The sequence below is a fragment of the Procambarus clarkii genome, chromosome 71 (assembly GCF_040958095.1).
Source record: "Procambarus clarkii isolate CNS0578487 chromosome 71, FALCON_Pclarkii_2.0, whole genome shotgun sequence".
NCBI classification, from domain to species: domain Eukaryota; kingdom Metazoa; phylum Arthropoda; class Malacostraca; order Decapoda; family Cambaridae; genus Procambarus; species Procambarus clarkii.
In genome coordinates this window covers 27745521-27773382 of record NC_091220.1, presented here as the reverse complement: position 1 = coordinate 27773382, position 27862 = coordinate 27745521, and the positions used below count along the sequence as shown (strand labels likewise).

At 36.2% G+C, this 27862-nt stretch overlaps 1 long non-coding RNA gene across 2 annotated transcripts; it reads right to left on the bottom strand.

Moving 5' to 3' along the window:
• Positions 1-1016: 1016 nt before the first annotated feature.
• On the bottom strand, positions 1017-26661 carry LOC138356332 (uncharacterized). Of its 2 annotated transcripts, none has more exons than XR_011224361.1 (3): positions 26580-26661; positions 1826-1985; positions 1017-1129 (listed from the first exon to the last, which is right to left on the bottom strand). It is a non-coding gene; the product is annotated as an uncharacterized lncRNA (long non-coding RNA). The 2 variants fall into 2 exon arrangements; XR_011224360.1 differs by lacking the exon at positions 26580-26661 and adding an exon at positions 5994-6205.
• Positions 26662-27862: the final 1201 nt, after the last annotated feature.

Below are 27862 nucleotides of genomic sequence, written 5' to 3'. Positions count from 1 at the left end.
CTGCACTCCACCCACCATACTACTTGATGTCTGGGGCCGCCACGACCTCAGTCCTCAGAATATTCAGTGCTTTCATAAGGTTAACACGTCTTCTTGGTAGACTAAGCTGTGGCTTACGTGTACTAAGAGAAGTGATAGCTTGAAGCCAATATTCCTGCACCAATATTTATGTTATTTGCATTTCTTGTTATTTGTTCACTTGTCTTAACGTAACTTTTCATTTTGTCATTTAATTATTCTTATTACTTTGATTGATTTTATTATACGAATTTGTATGTCCATTTTATTCATGTTTTGTTTTCTTTAACGTAATTAAAATTTCATTGTTAAAATTTACTTGTGTTTGTGTGTCTTCTCCTTACCTTACCACAGACGAAGTTCCAGATTTTCTATTTTTTTTATTACTATGTGACGAGGCCATACCCCTAGCTTTGAACAGCCGAACACCAACGCGTTACCGTCACAATATATATATATATATATATATATATATATATATATATATATATATATATATATATATATATATATATATATATATATATATGTCGTACCTAGTAGCCAGAACGCACTTTTCAGCCTACTATGCAAGGCCCGATTTGCCTAATAAGCCAAGTTTTCATGAATTAATATATTTTCTCTATTTTTTTTCTTATGAAATGATAAAGCTATCCATTTCATTATGTATGAGGTCAATTCTTTTTTTATTGGAGTTAAAATTAATATAGATATATGACCGAACCTAACCAACCCTACCTAACCTATCTTTATAGGTTAGGTTAGGTAGCTGAAAATGTTAGGTTAGGTAGTCGAAAAAACATTAATTCATGAAAACTTGGCTTATTAGGCAAATCGGGCCTTGCATAGTAGGCTGAGATGTGCGTTCTGGCTACTAGGTACGACACATTATATATATATTTATATATATATATATATATATATATATATATATATATATATATATATATATATATATATCAGACAATTAGTAAAAAAAAAAAAAAAAATTTAAATTATTTTACCTTGTACCTAGATCCACCAGGCCTGTTTGGTGCATGTTTCAGTACTTCAGAAATCTGGAAGGTCACATCCTCCTCCTCAACTTGTGGATGTGCGTTGATAGATGATTCTGTAAAATTAAGTTATTTATATAATAATAAATTCAGTATAACAATAATATTCTGTAAAATTAAAAGTAATTTATACATCAATCAGATAAAACTCTCCAGAGATGGTGATACACAACATATAAAGGACAAGCTTCAGAACAAAGTATGCATTTAGGAATAAGGTTTTGTACATGTAGGTAGCACATGAGAAAATAAGTGGAAAGTGATCAAGTTTATATTAACATGTTAATGGCTTTGTTAAGGCTTTGCAAGAATGAAAAAATATTAATAATATAATATCACCTACCAATTAATTGTACATCATATATAAGCCAATTATTTGCGTTATTATTATTCAATACTAATGATATAAAAATGCATTTTGTAATCTACTATTTATGCAAGTATTAAGCACAGGATCATGAAATAAACTGCAAAATACTGTAATGGATAAACCAATTAAGTTTACATTTTCCTATAGCTAAGTCAGTCAGTTCTATTAGCAGCAGAGAACAATTATGCCCAACCTCTATTAAATGAAACAATCTTAAGAGCAAGTGATAGAAATATAATCATTTATGCTTGGGAAAATATTATGGAATGGTTCCAAATATGAAAAATATTAAGTTTTTTGGTTAAAATTTTTTAACTTAAAATTTAAATTTTTAAGTGAATTTTAAACTTTAAAAAAATTATTTAATTTTTTGGTTACTTACTTAAAATAACATTATATAGTTCTTGTTTTTGTAGAAATGCCAATTTCTTCTTTTGCCCTTCCAGACTGTATAGTGACCACAGGCCGTTTGTTCATATCTTCATTATTCTTCGAACTGTGGTTGCACAATCAGACCCACGTACACTGGTTAAAAGCATCACCTAAAAGCAACAACAAAAATGTAGTACACTGACGAATTTTGAATATATATATATATATATATATATGTATAAGGCACAACTCTCCTTAACACGAGAGTGAAGTATACAACTTTAGAACACTTTCCCACCAGGAGACTCGAACCCTAGCCAGCACAGAAGCCTTCCAGCAACTGGCATAACAGGTACGCCTTAACCCTCTTCACCACCTGCTCAGACATCTGAGCAGGTGGTGAAGAGGGTTAAGGCGTACCTGTTATGCCAGTTGCTGGAAGGCTTCTGTGCTGGCTAGGGTTCGAGTCTCCTGGTGGGAAAGTGTTCTAAAGTTGTATATATATGTATATATATATATATATATATATATATATATATATATATATATATATATATATATATAAATAATATATATATATATATATATATATATATATATATATATATATATATATATATATATATATAAATAATATATATATATATATATATATATATATATATATATATATATATATATATATATATATATATATATATATATATATATATATATATATATGTATATATATATATATATGTATGCCATATACATATATATGCTATGTTGTATGCTACAACTTGGCTGATAATAAAGCCATTCGCAACTGCAGGCCTAATAAAAAAAGGAGGTGGCATAGCAATATCTTACAAAGATACCTTCATCTGCAATAGTCTCATTAGTAATAGAGACGACTATTGTGAATATACCTTTGCCAAGTTCTCCAGTAAATCCCTTAAATCCTCCTTGACTATAAGTGCCATCTATAGATTTCCCAATAACAACATAGCTTCATTCTCAGATAACGTAAGGAATCTTATCATAAATAACAATCTCAACAAAAATCAAACCAACTTAGTGGTTTGTAATGGTGAACAAAACATGCAGATACTTATATATAACCTGTGAATAGAGTGTAATAACACCAAAACTATTTGTTTATTGTTTTATGACCATAATAATTGAATCACTAATATGATTCACTAATATATAATCCTAATAATAATCACTAATATATAATCCATTGAGCATGCTGCATCTCTTTCAGTCTCTTTGCAATTTGAACAAGAGGGTTTTTAATTGATCGAACCATATTCTTAAAGTAAAGTAAATGAGATGTATTCCATATTTTGCAAAATATACGATGAAGGCACACAAACTTTCATACCAAAACTGAAGGGCAGGATTTATGAGGAGACATTAGAGGCATTAAATATTCCAAAACTAGACGACAGAAGGAAAAGAGGAGATATGATCAATACGTACAAAACAGTAACAGGAATTGATAAACTTGATAGGGAAGATTTCCCGAGACCTGGAATTTCAAGAACAAGAGGTTATAGATTTAAACGAACTAAACAAAGATGCCGAAGAAATGTAAGACAATTCACTTTTGCAAACAGAATGGTAAACGGTTGGAACAAGTTAGGTGAGAAGGTGGTGGAGGCCAAAACCGTCAAAAGTTTCAAAGCATTATATGACAAAGAGTGCTGGGAAAATGGGACACCACGAGTGTAGCTCTCCATCCATCTGATTGATAACCCAAATGAATTTTTCATGGATATGATACCAACATCAAATCATAAATCAGATGTGATCCTATCCCCACTGGATTTTGAAGAAGCCATAGACAGTATGCCTATGCACTCTGCACCAGGCCCTGACTCTTGGAACTCTATATTCATCAAGAACTGTAAAAAACGTTATCGCAGGCCCTTCACATTCTTTGGAGACAAAGCCAAGATACTGGCATTATCCCTGACATACTAAAAACAGCAGAGATAGCACCGCCCCATAAAGGAGGAAATAAGGCAGAGGCAAAAAACTACAGACCGATAGCACTAACATCGCACATCATAAAAATCTTTGAGAGAATGCTAAGAAGATCACAAAATACATGGAATCACAGCATCTCCATAACCCCAGACAACATGGTTTCAGAACAGGGCGCTCTTGCCTATCACAGTTGCTGGACCACTCTGACATGGCACTAGATGCCATGGAAGACAAACAAAACGCTTTGACAAAAAAAAGCCTTTGACAAATGTGACCATTGTGTTATTGCACATAAAATGCGTTCAAAAGGAATTACCGGAAAAATAGGCAGATGGATATACAACTTCCTGACTAATAGAACCCAATGTGTAGTAGTCAACAAAATAAAATCTGGACCATCAACTGTAAAGAGCTCAGTCCCCAATGGTACTGTGCTTGCTCCAATACTTTTTCTCACCCTCATATCGGACATAGACAAGGACACAACCTATAGTACTTGATCATCCTTTGCAGATGACACTAGAATCTTCACGAGAGTAGGCAACATAGAGGACACGGCAAACCTCCAATCAGATGTAAATCAGGTCTTTCTATGGGCTACAGAAAATAACATGGTGATTAACGAACATAAGTTTCAGCTCATGCGCTACGGAAAAAATAAAAAATATAAAAACGGAAACCACTTACAAAACTCAGTCAAATCATAACATTGAACGGAAAAGCAATGTAAAGGATTTGGGTGTACTGATGTCAGAAGGCCTTACATTTAAAGAACACAATAAAGTAGCCGTCACAACTGCAAGAAAAATGACAGGATAGATAACAAGAACTTTTCACACTAGAGATGCTATACCGATGATGATAGTTTTCAAGACGCTAGTGCTCTCTAGAGTGGAATACTGCTGCATAATGAAAGCCCCTTTCAAAGCTGGAGAAATTACCGACCTATACTTATGCATTTATCTTCGGTTTAACACAACAGGCACCAGACACACGCTAGGCATCATACACACTAGGATAAAACAAACATTAGGCCAGAAGTCAGAAAAGAATTCAAAGAATTTTACTGGAAAGGCTTGCTGTTAGGAAAGGAAGTAATTGAGATGAATTAATGCACAGTATGTCAATTTTGTGAAATATATGATAAAGGAACAAAAACATTTATACCAAAACAAAGATGCAGAACTAGGAAACAGGATTTGTTCAACTGAAATTTCAAGACGGACAGAGACCAAAAGACACAAAAATGGAATCAATATACGAAGAGGCCAAACCCCCAAACATACCAGTAATACAAAGAGAAACAACTACACGGCAGTGAGGAGAGAGGCAGAAAGAAATTTTGAAAAAAAGGAACAAACAAATGTAAAGTAGAACAAATCATATTCTATAAATACAGCAACAACCAATTGCAGGTAAAGGATAATATCCAGAGCTTTTAAATGCATGGAGGCGAAATACTCAAGAAATTGTTCACGACTTTTGTTAGACCAAAGTTGGAATATGCAGCGGTTGTATGGTGCCCATATCTTAAGAAGCACATAAACAAACTGGAAAAGGTGCAAAGACATGCTACTAAGTGGCTCCCAGAACTGAAGGACAAGAACTATGAGGAGAGGTTAGAGGCATTAAATATACCAAATATACTACACAAATATATATACTACACATGCACAATAAACTACCCTACACAGGCTGAGTATGGTGTGTACAATAAATTATTTGCTAAAAGATAAGACTGAGTTTGTATAAATGGGGGTTAAGTCAGAGTGGGAAAATGTAAGTGGAGTGCCTAAAAACCCTGTCCTGGGACCTCTGTAATTCATAATATATACAAATAATTTAGACTCAGGTTTGATCAGCAATATTTGAAAATTTCCAGATGATACAAAAGGGATTTTTTTCTGGATTCAGGATTATTTTTTTATGGCTGAAAACAGGTTTTCAGCAATAAAAGAAATACAGTATTGCTGGAACAACCGTCGACATCTTCAAGAGAAAACCTGAACATCTTCAAGAAGTGAAGATGACCTTGAGAAGAAGTATAGGTTGGGAGAAGTATAGGTTAGGAATTGTCTCCAAAGAATTCTCAAAGAATTACTCGTTATTGCTATCCAAGATAATTAGACGAGCCAAAACTAAATACTACGAAGATAAATTTACCCAAATAAAGAGTACCTTACCTAAAAATATGTATGTACCTTACGTAAATAAACATTTGATTTTGAAGTGCCGGACAAACAAGGCTGTGGTGGATATGTGGGCCTGAGGGGCCTGTCCAAGCAACAGCCTGTTGGACCAAGCTCTCACATGTCAAGCCTGGCCTTCGAAGGGCTTGGTGAGTAGAACAACTACCAGAACCCTATAATGCATGTATCAAGGTGTCCAGGCAGTGAGCACCACATAATGCAGTGCAGTCCTGTAAGAATAAGCACAGTAAGTATGGGCATGGAGGGGGTGCAGCAGTGGCTTGTGAAGGGCTGGAGAGTAAATGGACATGCCCAGGAATAAAAAGCATTAGGGTAACAGAACATAGCCCATAAAAATAGTAATGACTGTGAATGAATAATTATATGAATGCAATAATACTTCATATCTCAATAGGAATACTAAGCAGGATGCAAGACAAGGTACTGGTGGTGATAGTGGTTGGTACAAGTCCTCACATCCCCACAGACACCAGTAACAGCCCTCACCTCCCAACACAGTACCCTTGTAGCGAGTTAATCTTATACTCGCTTCATTATCTTATAGCATAACTAATTAACACTAATTACAGAAGCTACACAGGTGATACTTTGGTGTGAGTTGAGCGCACTGAGCGTCGGTATCGCTACACCCTTGTTCCTTAACAACCCTTTGGACCTTTATTACAGAAAAATAGAATCAATTAATTTAATAAAATATAAAATATAAGTGCTTACTTACGATAATACTATCGGTGCAACACAAAATCTTCTTCTTCTTGATAGTAGGTGCAGTTTGCATGAAGGGTTAGTCCTCGCCATGACTGAACTGACGACAAAATGGCCGCTGTGTTGATATGGCGTCAGATGACGCTGTGACGTCACAGGTGAGGGACGCTTTGCGCATTACTCCCTCGTACTTAAAAAGTACTACAGGTACTTTTTGGTTTTATTTTTGAATATGGCAGAAGTTGGACAGCTTTTCAAATCATTATAAGGGAGTGAGTTCCATAGACTAGGTCCCTTTATTTACATAGAGTGTTTACATAGATTAAGTTTGACTCTGGGGATATCAAAGAGATATTTATGTCTGGTGGGGACGTGGCCATGTGTTCTATTACATCTGTCCAGGAAGAGTTTCAGAACAGGGTTTGCACTTAGAAAAAGGGTTTTATAAACGTAATTTACACAGGAGAATGTATGGAGTGAATTTGTTTAGCATGTTTAAGGATTTGAACAAGGGAGCTGTGTGTTGTCTGAAGGTAGAGTTAGTTATTGTCCTGATAGCAGATTTTTACTGGATGATGATGGGCTTGAGGTAGTTTGCAGAGGTTGAACCCCAAGCACAAACGCCATAAGAATGATAGGGATAGATAAGTGCATAATAGAGTGAGAGGAGAGCAGAGTAGGGTACATAATATATGATCTTAAACAGTATACCAACTGTTTTAGAAACCTTTTTAGTTATGTGTTGTATATGGGTGCGGAAGTTGAGTCTCTTGTCTAAGTATAGGCTAAGAAACTTTCCATCATTTTTATTGCTAATGTTTACATTATCTATCTGAAGCTGAATTGCATTTGTTGATTTGTTTCCAAATAAGATATAGTAGGTCTTTTCTATGTTTTGTGTGAGGTTTGTTGGTTGACATCCACAAGTAGACTTTTTTTAATTAATTGTTTACAACATTATTTAACAGGAGTGGGTTGGGGTCAGAGTAGATGAGTAGTATCATCAGCCAACAATATAGGTTTAAGTATGTTAGAGACATTAGGGAGATCATTGATGTATATAAGAAACAGGAGGGTCCTAGGATGCTGCTCTGTGGCACCTTTACGGTAATTAAGTGGTAGAGTGGGAGAGGTTATATCATTGATGGCTTCATATTGGTGTCTGTTACTAAGATAGGATCGGATATAGTTTAGGGCAAGGCCACGGATTCCATAATGGTGGAATTTAAGTAAGAGGTAGTTATGGTTAACAGTATCAAAGGCCTTTCTCAGGCCGATGAAGAGTTCAATTGGAAACTCACTTTTGTCAAGGGCTGAGAAGATTAAGTCAAGCAGACTAACAATAGCATCATTGGTACTCTTTTGGGAGCGGAAGCCAAACTGACAGGGACTTAGTATATTGAATTTTACAAGATTGGAGTAGAGCTGTTTGTAAAAAAAAAAAAAAATATTTTTGATAATATAGGTAGATTCGATATGGGTCTGTAATTATTTATGTCTGCCGTGTTACCTCCTTTATGAACTGGCGTTACTCTTGCTTTTTTAAGGATATCAGGGAAGGTATGACACTCTAGGGATTTGTTGAACAGCAGTGCTATGGATGGTGCAAGGGCATGGGAGGCACGCCTGTGTACCATCGATGGTATTTCACTAATGTTCCCAGCTTTGGTTTTTAGCGAGTGAATGATGGACACAACATCTGTAGGGCTGACCGGAGAGAGGAGAAGAGAGTTTGGATAGCTGCGTGAAAGATATGTGGTAACATATGTCTGAGTCTCTGGGATTTTTCGGGCAAGGTGAGCACCAAACGATGAAAAGAAGCTATTAAATTCAGTTGCTGTTTCAAGATCTGTTGCAGGTGTATAACCATCCTTGGAGATTTTTATCTTATTATGTAAATGTTGTTTAGCTCGTAGGATGGTAGAGATGGCTCTCCATGTGCTTTTTATGTTGCCTTTTGCTTCTTTGAATCTATTCTCGTAATAGGAACGCTTTGCTCTTATTATACTGGTAAGCACTGATGAGTACCTCTTAACTACTTCTTTTCCAACTAGGCCAATCCTAAGTTTTTTTTTCATATTCATGTTTCTTGTCGATTGCTTTAAGTATGCCATTAGTGAGCCAGGGATTATTTAACCTTTTTGCCAGTTACTTGCTTGGTGAGGAGAGGACAATAAGTATTGTAAAGGCTTTAAATTTTGGAAAGAGGCTAGTTAACGAATTATTATCCTGTGTATTGATAAATTTAGATTCCCAGTTTACATTGTGGAGGGCATTTGTGAGATTGCCTATTGCCGCTTCACATTGTAACCTAAAGGTAATTTTCTTGTTACCTGGTGGTGTTATGGCCATGTTCGCTACAAGGAAGGTAGGATAGTGGTCAGTTGTTCTGTCAGTGAATATACTTGATGTAAGAGGAGCTGTTATGTTGGTCCATCAGTGATCCAGGGTAGTCGCAGATGTTTGAGTGACTCGGGTGGGCTTGGTGATTGCGGGGATGAGCATACAGGAATTCATGCTGTTGAGGAAATAGTCTACTTGAGGGTTATTTTGTAGCCCTAGGTCAATATTGAAATCACCTCTGAGAACTATGTGATTTTTGTTGAGATTATTGTTTATGATAAGGTTCCTCAAGTTGTTATTGTATTTGTGTCTAGCTTCAGACACAAGCATGTTACAGTTATGTCTTAAAGAGTTGAGAGCAATTAAGGATGATAAAGAGTCACTTACAATTAATGTATCAAGTTTGGATACTTGTACACATTTCAGTGCAAGGGGCAAGGCAAATAGTTCAGTCTGAAGGGTAGAGGCCCAGTTGTTTATACGGACTCCCCACTCAAAATATAAGTCATATCCTATTGCCAGGACAACTGCACTTCCAGCTGCACCCGTTGGGCGCTGTAGGAAACCTTCAGTGTATATGATTTGAGAGAGAGAATGCTCTGTGGACAGAGCATCAATATGGCTTAAGACGTTGAGCTTTGCCTCAAAACAAAGCTGAGACTGATCTCTAATTTGCTCCTTTGATGGAAAGGGAGGGATTAAAATTGAAAAGGGTGTAATTTCCTACAGTGCAGGAAAGTGCTATTGTTGTCTCTCTTGGTACAAATTATAAATCTGATACTTTCTGAGTTCAGTTCCAATTTTATTTATCTATTTGAAACAATGTTTACATTCAATAAAGAAATTCTGGAGGGCTTCTGTGCAACGGTTAGGATGAGCTAGCCTAAGCATTTTTATACCAATTTGACAGTTATTTTCAGTAACACGATAAACAACGCTCGGAATATTAAGTTCCTTTCTCATATTAAGTATCTTTGTGGTACGAAGGCACCCAAGAATTATCCTCAAGGCTTCGTTCTGCAATTTTTCAAGCCCTCCAAGCTTTCTTTCAGGATGCCTTAAAGTTAGTTTAGTTCATTTATTATGCACCCCATACCCATCTTGTGGGCGGTAGTGGAAAGGGTTGCAGAGGCACATAATGGGCTCAGGGACTGAACCCCACAATTCATTTAGCTAAGCAAGTTACAATCTTGATGAGCTAGTTACAAAATTCAGTATAAGTCGTCACATCAACAATGGGTTCGAGATCGATCACAAGTACAGTTTCTAAATTAAGCAACTGACATATGTGGAGAGCTAGTGTCACAATTGATATGTTTGTCCTGCACACCGCTCCCCATCCAGTGGGCAGCGGTGGATAGGTTACAATCACTTAGTTACTACTTACAGTTAGCAAACTGGGGATATTTGGCTAAAATTTCTGGTACCAGATCATTTTGAATGAAATATTGACACATCGTTGGTACATTGGTTATAAAATTGTCTCTGAATTCACTATCACATAGTGACGGAGGGTGTGCAAATAATTTTGTTGACAGTTAACATTTGGTCAGGTCTACATCGGCAGATAATGAGAATTCCCAGAAATACTTGTAACCGAGTCTAAGCCGAGCAGTAATAACATCTAGAAGTCTGCTGATTTTATTGGATGAACCATAGATGTGTGGCTCCTTTTGCATAATAGTATTGAACGAAAGTTAATTTCCCCAAACACTTTCGCGTTTTGGGCAAGTTACCCCTCCACTCTCTCCATTTTTTTTTGGACATTCCCTGATAGTGCGCGGAAATACTGAAAAGTGTATACTCTTTTCAACTTTGTCACCTTAATTCTCGTCCTATGTCTTTCATTTTGGTATCAATGCGTTCGGAATAGAATTCCCAACAGAACTATGTGCATATAATGTCAAAGACAGCAGCGCGCTCCACCCGCCGACAAGATGAATGTAGGCCAAGGGTACCAGAAAAAGAAAGCTGAGCCACCCTCAGGCAACTCTCATTACATTAGAGAGCGAGATAATACTGAAAAGTGTATACCCTTTTCAACTTTGTTACCTCAATTCTCATCCTAGTTTTTTCAATTTGGCATCAATGTGTTCGCAATAGAATTCTCTACAGGACTAAAGGCATATAAACTCCAAAAGCCCGGCTTACCATCCGCAACAAACAGAGTAAGCGAGAGTGTGTTACCAGGGAGCGCACAAGAGCGATAAAATGTATACACTCTTTTCATTTTGGTCACCCCAATTGTCATCCTAGGTCTTTCATTTTGGTATCAATGTGTTAGCAATAGAATTATCTACAGGTTTAAATGCATATAAACTCCAAAAGCAAGGTGTACCATCCGCACAAAACAGAGAAAGTGAGAGAAAGTAACCCGGGAGCACTCTAGTGCAATGTAATGTGAACACTCTTTTCACTTTGGTTACCTCAATTCTCGTCATATGTCTTTCATTTTGGTATCAATGTGTTCGCAATTGTATCTGCTGGCATTTTACCCTTTGCTTGGATCTGAAGGGTTTTAGGCTCACCACGCTGCAATCTGATAGTACCGCAGGTGTATATACCTATCTTCAAGCAGCAATTCACTCATTCAAACCGACTTATAATAGTTATCCATATATAAATGGTAATCTTTGTTCTACCTGTTAACCTGTCATATGAAGAAAGATTGTCAAAGCTTATATTACATTCTCTAGAAAAGCAAAGAATTAGGAGTGACATATGGTAGAGGTGCACAATGGGATGAATGGACATAACAAAGGGGACATTAATGGGGTATTAAAAGTAGCAACACAAGACAGAACTCGAAACAAAGTGTAAAAATTGGAAAAATTTAGATTTAGGAAAGAACTGCATGAGTAAATACACTGGGTTTGTACCTTAAGGTTCATGTATGCAATATTACAGAGTTCCAGTTAACTCCCATGCATCCAATTAATTTATGTTATGTTTATGTTTTTTATGTTAAAATGTTTTTGTTGATTTGTTTGTATATTTTCATAAGTAAAGCATGCTTACCGTCTTATTCCAAGTTTTATGATAACTTTACAAGGTTTAAAACATAAAGTTCAATATATATTCTGGTTTTCATACAGGAATTAAACGTTAATATAACATCATAATAACGTAATGATGTCGTGTAAATAACGTTATACTGACGTCATATAAATGTTATATTTATGTTATAAGAACGTAAATTGGATAGCTTTACAGAAAGTAAACAAAAAAAACTAAATGTTGACTGAAAATTATTTATTCTTAAATATAAAGCATGAAAACATTATAATACCATAGCATTCACTATTATTTTTAAATTTTTACATAAATCTTAAAAAACTGTGTCTCAAGAATATATGTTTTTAGTTATATCCTTTGGTTTTAAGAATGTCAGATATACGTATTTATGTCAAAAGTTACAGTATTACCTTTGTGGCACCATTTAAAAACGTCCACAAACGTTCTGTGTTTGCTGGGATAGTTTTTCTATGACTAATAATAAAAATCTATTAATCAAAAGTTTAGGACTAATTAACTAAAAATAAAAATCTGCAAGTGAATGTAAACACAGTCAAGTATAATATTCATGTAGAAAGAGAAAGAAAAAGAGAGAGAGAAGGAAAGAAAGAAAGAAAGGGAGAAAGAGAGAGAGAAAGAAAAGAAAAAACAGTCATGTATAATATTCATATTAGCACCATGCAATATAACTTAGATTAAGTAAAAATCTCAAACATTTTTAAATCAAATGAAATATGAGAGCCAGAGAGAGCGCGCCACAGAGCCAGAGAAAGAGAGAGCCAGAGAGAGAGCGTGAGCCAGAGCCAGAGAGTGAGAGAGAGAGAGAGCCACAGAGAGCCAGAGAGAGAGAGCCAGAGCCAGAGAGAGAGAGACAGAGAGAGCCAGAGAGCCACAGAGAGAGAGAGAGAGCCAGAGCCAGAGAGAGAGAGCCAGAGAGACAGAGAGAGCCAGAGAGCCACAGAGAGAGAGAGAGAGCCAGAGCCAGAGAGAGAGAGAGAGCCAGAGCCAGAGAGAGAGAGAGCCAGAGAGAGAGCCAGAGCCAGAGCCAGAGAGAGAGAGAGAGAGAACCAGAGAGAGAGAGAGCAAGAGAGCCAGAGAGAGAGAGCCAGAGAGAGAGAGAGCAAGAGAGCCAGAGAAAGCCAGAGAGAGAGAGAGCAAGAGAGCCAGAGAGAGAGAGAGAGAGAGAGAGAGAGAGAGAGAGAGAGAGAGAGAGAGAGAGAGAGAGAGAGAGAGAGAGAGAGAGAGAGAGAGAGAGAGAGAGAGAGAGAGAGAGAGAAAGAGAGAGAGAGACAGACAGAGACAGAAAGACACACACACAACAAAAGAGGAGACAGAACAAAATTTAGGCAAGGAGAGAGAAGACAGAACAGAAACAACAGAGAGAGGAGAGAAATGAGAAATCATTGAAGAGAAGGGGAAGAGAAACACAAGATAAGAAAAAGATACAAGAAAAATATACAAGATAAAAATGACATAAATGAATACCACAAATATAAAAAGTAAAGGAAGAGAGAAGCTAGAAGAGACAGGAAACGAGAGGTGTTAGAAGAGAGGAGGAAAGGAGAGATTAAAAGACAAGAAAAACAGGAGAGAAACGTAAAAGAAATAAAAAAAAGGGACATTTGTGAGGAGAGAAAATAAAGAGACCAGAGAAGACCATATATCAAGAGTGTGAGGATAAAGACTTATATATTTTTTTAGTAGACATCCTCTGGCTCTTGTTGCCCCTCTTGTATACGAATTGTACTTGCAAGTTTTCCCTGAAAAGATATTAACACAATTAATATTTAATTATTTATTTATATAAATTACACACACACAAACTTATATATATATATATATATATATATATATATATATATATATATATATATATATATATATATATATATATATATATATATGTAATTTCGTAAACCTCACCCTGTAAACATTCATGTTTCTACATGTTAAACAAGCTACGAGGATGAGGGAAGGGATGTTCCCTCCATGCTGGATATTATATTTACCAGGAAAGAGAAAGATATATTTATCATTCAGTACCTCCCTCCTTTGGTACCTCCCTTTTCCTCCTTTCAGTACCTCCCTCCTTTTACCCAAGTGACATTGTCACTTGGGTAAAAGTGACCATGTCTTTTTGGGAATAAAGTATGCAATGCATTATAATCTGGAAGAAAATGAGCTTGAAGCAGTTGAAAAACCTGACTTGTGGAGAGGTCATTATGGGGAACTCAGATATTTCCTTAAGGAATTTGACAAACATTTGCTGTTAGGACATGAAGTAAATGAGATGTATGTCAAGTTTTGTGAAATATATGATAATGGCACAACAAAATTTATACTAAAGCAGAGATGCAGAACTAGGAAAAAGGGAAAAATTGCCCAAACATACAAGCAATACAAAGATGCGAGAAACAACAATAGCAGTAAGGAGAGGGGCAGAAAGACTATGACTTTCGGTCATATTCAACAACACAAATATACATACACACACACACATTATTGGAAAAAATTGGAATTGGGATATTGGAAAAAATAATTAAAACTAAATGGGTAGAACACCTGGAGAGAAATGATATAATTTCAGACAGACAGTATGGTTTTCGATTTGCAAGATCCTGTGTATCGAATTTACTCAGTTTCTATGATCGAGCAACAGATATATTACAGTAAAGAGATGGTTGGGTTGACTGCATCTATCTGGACCTAAAAAAGGCATTCGACAGAGTTCTACATAGAGAGGTTGTTCTGGAAACTGGAAAATATTGGAGGGGTGACAGGTAAGCTTCTAACATGGATGAAAAGTTTCTGACATAGAAAAATGAGGGCAGTAATCAGAGGCAATGTATCGGACTGGAGAAATGTCACAAGTGGAGTACCACAGGGTTCAGTTCTTGCACCAGTGATGTTTATTGTCTACATAAATGATCTACCAGTTGGTATACAGAATTACATGAACATGTTTGCTGATGATGCTAAGATAATAGGAAGGATAGGAAATTTAGATGATTGTCATGCCCTTCAAGAAAACCTGAATAAAATAAGTATATGGAGCACCACTTGGCAAATGGAATTTAATGTTAATAAATGCCATGTTATGGAATGTGGAACAGGAGAACATAGACCCCACACAACCTATACATTATGTGAGAAATCTTTAAAGAATTCTGATAAAGAAAGAGATCTAGGGGTGGTTCTAGATAGAAAACTATCACCTGAGGACCACATAAAGAATATTGTGCGAGGAGCCTATGCTACGCTTTCTAACTTTAGAATTGCGTTTAAATACATGGATGGTGATATACTAAAGAAATTGTTCATGACTTTTGTTACGCCAAAGCTAGAATATGCAGCTGTTGTGTGGTGCCCAACAACAGAAGTTGGCCCATATCTTAAGAAGCACACCAACAAACTGGAAAAGGTGCAAAGACATGCTACTAAGTGGCTCCCAGAACTGAAGGGCAAGAGCTACGAGGAGAGGTTAGAGGCATTAAATATGCCAAAACTAAAAGACAGAAGAAAGAGGTGATATGATCACTACATACAAAATAGTAACAGGAATTGATAAAATCGACATGGAAGATTTCCTGAGACCTGGAACTTCAAGAACAGGAGGTCATAGATTGAAACTAGCTTAACACAGATGCTAAAGAAATATAAGAAAATTCACTTTCGCAAATAGCGTGGTAGACGGTTGGAACAAGTTAGGTGAGAAGGTGGTGGAGGCCAAGACTGTCAGTAGTTTCAAAGCGTTATATGACAAAGAGTGCTGGGATGACGGTCTCATCCTGTAACTACACTTAGGTAATTACACACACACTATATATATATATATATATATATATATGTCGTACCTAGTAGCCAGAACGCACTTATCAGCCTACTATGCAAGGCCCGATTTGCCTAATAAGCCAAGTTTTCATGATTATATATATATAATCTATAATATATAATTATAGTTTTCAAGTTATATATAGTTATATATATATATATATATATATATATATATATATATATATATAAATATATATATATATATATATATATATATATATATATATATATATATATATATATATATATATATATATATGCGAACAAGCCTGAATGGTCCCCAGGACAATATGCAACTGAAAACTCACACCCCAGAAGTGACTCGAACCCATACTCCCAGAAGCAACGCAACTGGTATGTACAAGACGCCTTAATCCACTTGACCATCACGACCGGACATAATGAGGTGATAGCCGAGGCTATTTGAACCACCCCACCGCCGGCACTCGGATAGTTATCTTGGGCATAGCATTTTACCAAATCACCTCATTCTTTGGGGCACACGTGAGGAACAGGTGTTTTATATATATATATATATATATATATATATATATATATATATATATATATATATATATATATATATATATATATATATATATATATATATATTCAAAATTCGTCAGTGTACTACATTTTTGTTGTTGCTTTTAGGTGATGCTTTTAACCAGTGTACGTGGGTCTGATTGTGCAACCACGGTTCGAAGAATAATGAAGATATGAACAAACGGCCTGTGGTCACTATACAGTCTGGAAGGGCAAAAGCGGATTCAATTATGTTTCTGTTTGTAGTGATAATTGCGTCATTTATAAAATACCTTGTAAGGAATGTAATAAGTTCTATGTCGGGCAAACATCTAAAGATTTAAAATGTAGAATATCGCAACATAAATACTCTGTAAGACATGGCCAATTATCTAATGCTTTGTTTGTGCATTTGTCAGAAAAAGCTCACCAAATTGATTGGGAGATTGCGTCTTCAATAACAAATTGTAAAAGCACCTATAACAGAAACATAATTGAATCCGCTTTGATACAGATCACCAAAGAAAGTAATTTGAATATTAGCAGTGGTCTATATAACTTAGATCCATTTCTAATAGATCAGCTAAAGGGCGATTTCAGTAGAATCATTGAGAAAAAAATTTGTCTCACTAATTTATTGTATATATTTACCTCTTTATGTTATAATTACCTATGTATTATGCTTGTATGTCTGCTGTATCAGATGGGCCATTGGGCTACATCGGATGGGCCAATTGGGTGCATCTGATGGGCCAATGGGCCTTCTGCGTTGTCCAAGTATTGTACCTCACCTTACTTCACCACTCTCTCCTGCCTATTTATACCCATCACTCGATCTGTAAAATGACCTTCTGAAGATGTATTTAATATACGAAAGTACTTAAGGAAATTTCCTGTTTCATTTTTCCTCCGTGGTCTGACATTGTCATATATATATATATATATATATATATATATATATATATATATATATATATATATATATATATATATATATATATATATATATATATATATATATATATATATATATATATATATATATATATATATATATATATAAGGCACAACTCTCCTAAACACGAGAGTGAAGTATACAACTTTAGAACACTTTCCCACCAGGAGACTCGAACCCTAGCCAGCACAGAAGCCTTCCAGCAACTGGCATAACAGGTACGCCTTAACCCGCTCCACCACCTCTAAATGACCCCTCACTTGCTCTAGTGCTCTTGGGAGGTGGTGATGTTTGGTGTATTTAAATACTCCGAAATTACCATCTCTTTAAGGGTCTGAGCAGGTGGTGGAGCGGGTTAAGGCGTACCTGTTATACCAGTTGCTGGAAGGCATCAGTGCTGGCTAGGGTTCGAGTCTCCTGGTGGAAAAGTGTTCTAAAGTTGTATACTTCACTCTCGTGTTTAGGAGAGTTGTGCCTTAAGCATAGACACTGTGTCTTCCCATATTAACAGGGACTTGATGAAATAAACGTCTAAATGACCCCTCACTTGCTCTAGTGCTCTTGGGAGGTGGTGATCTTTGGTGTATTTAAATACTCCGAAATTACCATCTCTTTAAGGGTCTGAGCAGGTGGTGGAGCGGGTTAAGGCGTACCTGTTATGCCAGTTGCTGGAAGGCATCTGTGCTGGCTAGGGTTCGAGTCTCCTGGTGGGAAAGTGTTCTAAAGTTGTAAACTTCACTCTCGTGTTTAGGAGAGTTGTGCCTTAAGCATGACACTGTGTCTTCCCATATTAACAGGGACTTAATGAAATAAACGTCTAAATGACCCCTCACTTGCTCTAGTGCTCTTGGGAGGTGGTGATCTTTGGTGTATTTAAATACTCCGAAATTACCATCTCTTTAAGGGTCTGAGCAGGTGGTGGAGCGGGTTAAGGCGTACCTGTTATGCCAGTTGCTGGAAGGCTTCTGTGCTGGCTAGGGTTCGAGTCTCCTGGTGGGAAAGTGTTCTAAAGTTGTATACTTCACTCTCGTGTTTAGGAGAGCTGTGCCTTAAGCATAGACACTGTGTCTTCCCATATTAACAGGGACTTGATGAAATAAACGTCTAAATGACCCCTCACTTGCTCTAGTGCTCTTGGGAGGTGGTGATCTTTGGTGTATTTAAATACTCCGAAATTACCATCTCTTTAAGGGTCTGAGCAGGTGGTGGAGCGGGTTAAGGCGTACCTGTTATGCCAGTTGCTGGAAGGCTTCTGTGCTGGCTAGGGTTCGAGTCTCCTGGTGGGAAAGTGTTCTAAAGTTGTATACTTCACTCTCGTGTTTAGGAGAGCTGTGCCTTAAGCATAGACACTGTGTCTTCCCATATTAACAGGGACTTGATGAAATAAACGTCTAAATGACCCCTCACTTGCTCTAGTGCTCTTGGGAGGTGGTGATCTTTGGTGTATTTAAATACTCCGAAATTACCATCTCTTTAAGGGTCTGAGCAGGTGGTGGAGCGGGTTAAGGCGTACCTGTTATGCCAGTTGCTGGAAGGCTTCTGTGCTGGCTAGGGTTCGAGTCTCCTGGTGGGAAAGTGTTCTAAAGTTATATATATATATATATATATATATATATATATATATATATATATATATATATATATATATATATATATATATATATATATATCTTCCCACAACCAAACCATCGCCAGAGAAATCCTAGTAAACAACACAGAAATCATCGATATATACAGCGATAGCAGGCGGCTTGACGTTTGCGAGGCACTACACATCAAGAAGTCAACACCAGCAATCAACAGCCAATTATTGCACAACTATATTCTACCCACCTCAAGACTCCGCTCCAATATAGAAGCATCAAGAAATATGGACCAATAGGCTTTCTACAAACACTTCTATTCAATACCCATTGTTAGTGTTCTGTTTTGTGTTGATACTTTTAATACCCTATTAATATCCCCTCTTGTTCTGTCTTGTGTTAATGCCACATCACCCCTCCCACCTCACTCAAATGTAGATATAAACTCGGAGATACGTAAGTTCTATTCAGTTGTGTATTTGTGAACTAAAGTCTTTGAAAATGTAATAAGTTTTACGAAACGCGCCCGTGTCGCGTCAGACTAGAAATAAAAATGAATTTTGGAGAATTAATTTTTGATTTACCTCCAACAGTGAAGCGTAATGTACGAAAGATTGAGAAAATTCGTGTTAGAATTATTAATCTTACTTTTTCGGTCATATTTAATAATATATGTCTACAGGAAAGACTGCTACCAAAATATACTAATATATATATATACATATATAGTGTTCAGGTATATATATATATATATATACGATATATATATATACGATATATATATATATATATACGATATATATATATATATATATACGATATATATATATACGATATATATATATACGATATATATATATACGATATATATATATATATATATATATATATATATATATATATATATATATATATATACGATATATATATATACGATATATATATATATCGTATATATATATATATATATATATATAATATATATATATATATATATATATATATATATATATATATATATATATATATATATATATATATATATATATATATATATATATATATATATATATATATATATGTCATACCTAGTAGCCAGAACTCACTTCTCAGCCTACTATTCAAGGCCCGATTTGCCTAATAAGCCAAGTTTTCCTGAATTAATATATTTACTATAATTTTTTTCTTATGAAATGATAAAGCAACCCTTTTCTCTATGTATGAGGTCAATTTTTTTTATTGGAGTTAAAATTAACGTAGATATATGACCGAACCTAACCAACCCTACCTAACCTAACCTAACCTATATTTATAGGTAAGGTTAGGTTAGGTAGCCAAAAAAAGCTAGGTTAGGTAGGTTAGGTAGACGAAAAAACATTAATTCATGAAAACTTGGCTTATTAGGCAAATCGGGCCTTGAATAGTAGGCTGAGAAGTGCGTTCTGGCTATTAGGTACGACATATATATATATATGTCGTACCTAGTAGCCAGAACGCACTTCTCGGCCTACTATGCAAGGCCCGATTTGCCTAATAAGCCAAGTTTTCCTGAATTAATATATTTTCTCTAATTTTTTTCTTATGAAATGATAAAGCTGCCTATTTCATTGTGTATGAGGTCAATTTTCTTTTATTGGAGTTAAAATGAACGTAGATATATGACCGAACCTAACCAACCCTACCTAACCTATCTTTATATGTTAGGTTAGGTTAGGTAGCCGAAAAAGTTAGGTTAGGTTTGGTTAGGTAGGTTAGGTAGTCGAAAAACAATTAATTCATGAAAACTTGGCTTATTAGGCAAATCGGGCCTTGCATAGTAGGCTGACAAGTGCGTTCTGGCTACTAGGTACGACATATATATATATATATATATATATATATATATATATATATATATATATATATATATATATATATATATATATATACATGAACAGAAACCACAACACCCCCAATAAAATTATATTACAAATCAACCATGCACAGTGAACATATAAAAGAGGAAAGAATAATGAAAGAAATAATCCGTAAAGGAGTAAAAAGCACTACTCCTAACCAAAACATAAACCTGATAATATTCTACAAAACCAAGAAGACTTCCGAACTCCTTATCAAAAACAGCCCGAAGCCGACGGAGAACCCTCTACAGCAGTCAAGCGTTGTATACATGTACACTTGCCCCCACGAAGGATGTAACCTTCAATGTAAGTACATAGGTATGACGTCGACCAAGCTGACGAGGCGTTTGACATGCCATCTTCAATCTGGTGCCCCTAGGAATCACATGAGACAAGCCCATGACATTACTCAAACAAGAGAAATGTTGAACAAGAATACTTGCATAATAGACAAAACCCAAGATTCAAGAAGATTACAAATTCTTGAGGCAATTCACATAAGAATAGAGCGACCTACCATGAACACCCAAATCACGGAACTATTTACTCTACCCACCATGAGAGTAAGGACAAGACAAGAACACATCGATGCCAACACAGAAGACAATGTCCAACAAAACAGGACAAATACACTGGATTAATCTTTGTGTTTAGATAGGAGATGCCTCGTATGGGCCAATAAGCCTTCTGCAGCCCCTATGTTTATCCCTTATGTATCCCCCCATGTTTTCACCTTCATTGTATTATCACCTGACCTAATGCGGGTATAAAATCAACTAGTATTGTAAGATCTGTTCACTTGAGAATGAACCATGGAGGTTCGAAACGTCGTGCAAATTATACAAATAAGTGTAATACACTCTATAGTAAATCACTTCTTTTCTTCACCTTAAAAGTACGAAAATGAGTTTTGGAGAACTCCTATTTCAATTAAGCCCTGATGCTAAGAAAATAGTTAGAGGGATAGAAGCCCTAAACCAGAAAATAATAAATACAGAATATGCGGTCATATTCAATGAAACATGTTTGAAAGAAAACCTGCTGCCAGTATACACCAATATAAACCCACATGACCCAGCATTCCGCAATACAGAGTTTACCTATAGGTATAGGCAAGAGCTCATTCGGCATCAACTAAACAAGAAGAAGGAAGCCCTCCAAACCTTTATAGAGCAGGCGGAGCATCTGTTAAACAAATGGACCCAGTACGACATCCCTATCCAACTCAAGCAAACCATCAACAGTGAACTATTTAACCTGAAACAACAACATAAAACTCTTGTAGAAACAAAGACACTCCGTAAGTTAACATCCCTAAACGGTGGACAGCTAAAAATCCCTCGTCCTAAAGATGGCTACTTTAACCTGACTTCTTATGATCTTACCCAGGACCAACGAGACCTCTTAAATCTTGGTCTAAATTGTCAATTCTTATCTAAACCAAAGATGCATCAAAAACGCCTGGAAATCGAAATGCTTCTGGACGATATCCATAAGCTAGAAGACAACAAAAAAGTCATCACCACTGACACACTTCAAGCTGAACTACTTGCAGAAGCAGGGAAAAAACGAGGAACATATTCATCTACAATCTTAACCCCACGACTCAAAGAAGCAGCGAAACAACTAAAAAATCTGAAAGACGTAACAATAAGAAAAGCCGACAAAACAGCAGCATATGTATTGATTCCTACCCATGAATACATGAACAAAATTAGCGACATCCTAAGTGACGACTCCAAATTTCAACGAATCACGAGGAACCCCGTAGAAGACCTTAAGCGGAAAGTAAACAAAACAATTACAGCAATCAACGCAAAGAAAGGTAGTGTGCATTTCAATAAACTTCAAGGCGACTATGGCTTAGGATATGCCTACGGCAATGTTAAGACGCATAAACCAGGTAACCCACTACGCCCTATAATCAGCCAAATACCAACCCCAACTTATCACCTGGCAAAGAAACTCAATGAACTCCTAACTCCATACACTCCAAGTAAGTTTAGTCTACAATCATCAGCAGATTTCCTAGAATTGATCAAATCTACCCAGCCCGATGGAATCATCGCTTCCCTGGACGTTGAATCCCTTTTTACCAACGTCCCAGTCGACACAACCATAGGAATGATACTGGACAGAGTATACAGAGACGAGAGCCCCCCCAAATTAGACATACCTGAGCCACACTTGAAAAGTCTTCTCGAAGCATGTACAAAGGAAGCCCCTTTCATCAGTCCACAAGGAGACATGTATTTACAAATAGACGGAGTAGCAATGGGCTCCCCCTTAGGAGTTTTATTTGCTAATTTTTATATGGGAACCATCGAAGACAGGGTCTTCAGTAGCAGACAAAAACCAACTGTATACTGCCGTTATGTAGATGACATATTCGTAATAGTAAAAGACTCAGATGAACTAATTGACCTAAAAAGACACCTAGAGAGAGAGTCAGTACTCCGATTTACACATGAAAATAGTGAAAATAACAGTCTGCCATTCTTGGATGTACTAATAACAAAAACAGGAACCTCTTTAAGCACCAACGTATATACCAAGCCCACCAACATAGGATTATGCCTGAACGGTAGAAGTGAGTGCCCCCAAAGATACAAAGCCAGTGTTCTCAATGCTTATATTCGTCGAGCGCTTACCCACTGCTCTGAATGGAGCAACGTGAGTAGAGAGTTTGAAAGAGTAACTCAGGTATTGGTGAACAACGGATATAGCAACGCGGAAATAAACGCTGCTATAAGAAGACACTTGGACCGTTGGTATAATTCAGAACCTAGAACAGAAACCACAACACCCCCAATAAAATTATATTACAAATCAACCATGCACAGTGAACATATAAAAGAGGAAAGAATAATGAAAGAAATAATCCGTAAAGGAGTAAAAAGCACTACTCCTAACCAAAACATAAACCTGATAATATTCTACAAAACCAAGAAGACTTCCGAACTCCTTATCAAAAACAGCCCGAAGCCGACGGAGAACCCTCTACAGCAGTCAAGCGTTGTATACATGTACACTTGCCCCCACGAAGGATGTAACCTTCAATGTAAGTACATAGGTATGACGTCGACCAAGCTGACGAGGCGTTTGACATGCCATCTTCAATCTGGTGCCCCTAGGAATCACATGAGACAAGCCCATGACATTACTCTAACAAGAGAAATGTTGAACAAGAATACTTGCATAATAGACAAAACCCAAGATTCAAGAAGATTACAAATTCTTGAGGCAATTCACATAAGAATAGAGCGACCTACCATGAACACCCAAATCACGGAACTATTTACTCTACCCACCATGAGAGTAAGGACAAGACAAGAACACATCGATGCCAACACAGAAGACAATGTCCAACATAACAGGCCAAATACACTGGATTAATCTTTGTGTTTAGATAGGAGATGCCTCGTATGGGCCAATAAGCCTTCTGCAGCCCCTATGTTTATCCCTTATGTATCCCCCCATGTTTTCACCTTCATTGTATTATCACCTGACCTAATGCGGGTATAAAATCAACTAGTATTGTAAGATCTGTTCACTTGAGAATGAACCATGGAGGTTCGAAACGTCGTGCAAATTATACAAATAAGTGTAATACACTCTATAGTAAATCACTTCTTTTCTTCACCTTAAAAGTACGAAAATGAGTTTTGGAGAACTCCTATTTCAATTAAGCCCTGATGCTAAGAAAATAGTTAGAGGGATAGAAGCCCTAAACCAGAAAATAATAAATACAGAATATGCGGTCATATTCAATGAAACATGTTTGTAAGAAAACCTGCTGCCAGTATACACCAATATATATATATATATATATATATATATATATATATATATATATATATATATATATATATATATATATATATATATATATATATATATATATATATATATATATATATATATCATGCGCTACGGACCTCCACCAGAGTTTCCTCTGGCTTCATCCTGGCCAGGCATAGTTCACCATCTTTCGGGTCCCAACATGTCTGCTCATGGTACTTGCCGACTGCACGCATGACCCGCGTGCTCTATTCTTATAAGAATAGAGCGACCTACCATGAACACCCAAATCACGGAACTATTTTCTCTACCCACCATGAGAGTAAGGACAATACAAGAACATATCGATGCCAACACAGAAGACAATGTCCAACATAACAGGCCAATTACACTGGATTAATCTTTGTGTTTGGATAGGAGATGCCTCGTATGGGCCAATAAGCCTTCTGCAGCCTCTATGTTTCACCTCACATTTATCCCTTATGTATCCCCCCATGTTTTTCACCTTCATTGTATTATCACCTGACCTAATGCGGGTATAAAATCAACTAGTATTGTAAGATCTGTTCACTTGAGAATGAACCATGGAGATTCGAAACGTCGTGCAAATTATACAAATAAGTGTAATACACTCTATAGTAAATCACTTCTTTTCTTCACCTTAAAAGTACGAAAATGAGTTTTGGAGAACTCCTATTTCAATTAAGCCCTGATGCTAAGAAAATAGTTAGAGGGATAGAAGCCCTAAACCAGAAAATAATAAATACAGAATATGCGGTCATATTCAATGAAACATGTTTGAAAGAAAACCTGCTGCCAGTATACACCAATATATATATATATATATATATATATATATATACATATATATATACATATACATATATATGCTATGTTGTATGCTACAACTTGGCTGATAATAAAGCCATTCACAACTGCAGGCCTAATAAAAAAAGTAGGTGGCATAGCAATATCTTACAAAGATACCTTCATCTGCAATAGTGTCATTAGTAATAGAGACGACTATTGTGAATATACCTTTGCCAAGTTCTCCAGTAAATCCCTTAAATCCTCCTTGACTATAAGTGCCATCTATAGATTTCCCAATACCAACATAGCTTCATTCTCAGATAACGTAAGGAATCTTATCATAAATAACAATCTCAACAAAAATCAAACCAACTTAGTGGTTTGTAATGGTGAACAAAACATGCAGATACTTATATATAACCTGTGAATAGAGTGTAATAACACCAAAACTATTTGTTTATTGTTTTATGACCATAATAATTGAATCACTAATATGATTCACTAATATATAATCCTAATAATAATCACTAATATATAATCCATTGAGCATGCTGCATCTCTTTGTCTCTTTGCCATTTGAACAAGAGGGTTTTTAATTGATCGAACCATATTCTTAAAGTAAAGTAAATGAGATGTATTCCATATTTTGCAAAATATACGATGAAGGCACACAAACTTTCATACCAAAACTGAAGGGCAGGATTTATGAGGAGACATTAGAGGCATTAAATATTCCAAAACTAGACGACAGAAGGAAAAGAGGAGATATGATCACTACGTACAAAACAGTAACAGGAATTGATAAACTTGATAGGGAAGATTTCCCGAGACCTGGAATTTCAAGAACAAGAGGTTATAGATTTAAACGAACTAAACAAAGATGCCGAAGAAATGTAAGATAATTCACTTTTGCAAACAGAATGGTAAACGGTTGGAACAAGTTAGGTGAGAAGGTGGTGGAGGCCAAAACCGTCAAAAGTTTCAAAGCATTATATGACATATATATATATGCATATATATGACATATATATATATATGCATATAAATATATTATATATATACTGATAATTAGCTAAAAATATATTCAAGTAAATGTAAATTATTTTACCTTGCACCTAGATCCACCAAGCTTGTATGGTGTGCATTTCAGTACTTCGGAAATCTGGAACGATCTGGAATCTCTTATCTTCAATGAAACAATACATATTATTGCACTTGCCACAATACCACACAAGAATCAGTACGCCTTACCACACAATCAGTACGACTGTTTTCAGCGAGCCACTGAACACACTGAAGATTGATAACCCAAATGAATTTTTCATGGATATGATACCAACATCAAATCATAAATCAGATGTGATCCTATCCCCACTGGATTTTGAAGAAGCCATAGACAGTATGCCTATGCACTCTGCACCAGGCCCTGACTCTTGGAACTCTATATTCATCTAGAACTGTAAAAAAAACGTTATCGCAGGCCCTTCACATTCTTTGGAGACAAAGCCAAGATACTGGCATTATCCCTGACATACTAAAAACAGCAGAGATAGCACCGCCCCATAGAGGAGGAAATAAGGCAGAGGCAAAAAACTACAGACCGATAGCACTAACATCGCACATCATAAAAATCTTTGAGAGAATGCTAAGAAGTAAGATCACCAAATACATGGAATCACAGCATCTCCATAACCCCAGACAACATGGTTTCAGAACAGGGCGCTCTTGCCTATCACAGTTGCTGGACCACTCTGACATGGCACTAGATGCCATGGAAGACAAACAAAACGCTGATGTAATTTACACAGATTTCGCAAAAGCCTTTGACAAATGTGACCATTGTGTTATTGCACATAAAATGCGTTCAAAAGGAATTACCGGAAAAATAGGCAGATGGATATACAACTTCCTGACTAATAGAACCCAATGTGTAGTAGTCAACAAAATAAAATCTGGACCATCAACCGTAAAGAGCTCAGTCCCCAAGGGTACTGTGCTTGCTCCAATACTTTTTCTCATCCTCATATCGGACATAGACAAGGACACAACCTATAGTACTTGATCATCCTTTGCAGATGACACTAGAATCTTCACGAATAGGCAACATAGAGGACACGGCAAACCTCCAATCAGATGTAAATCAGGTCTTTCTATGGGCTACAGAAAATAACATGGTGATTAACGAACATAAGTTTCAGCTCATGCGCTACGGAAAAAATGAAAATATAAAAACGGAAACCACTTACAAAACTCAGTCAAATCATAACATTGAACGGAAAAGCAACGTAAAGGATTTGGGTGTACTGATGTCAGAAGGCCTTACATTTAAAGAACACAATAAAGTAGCCGTCACAACTGCAAGAAAAATGACAGGATAGATAACAAGAACTT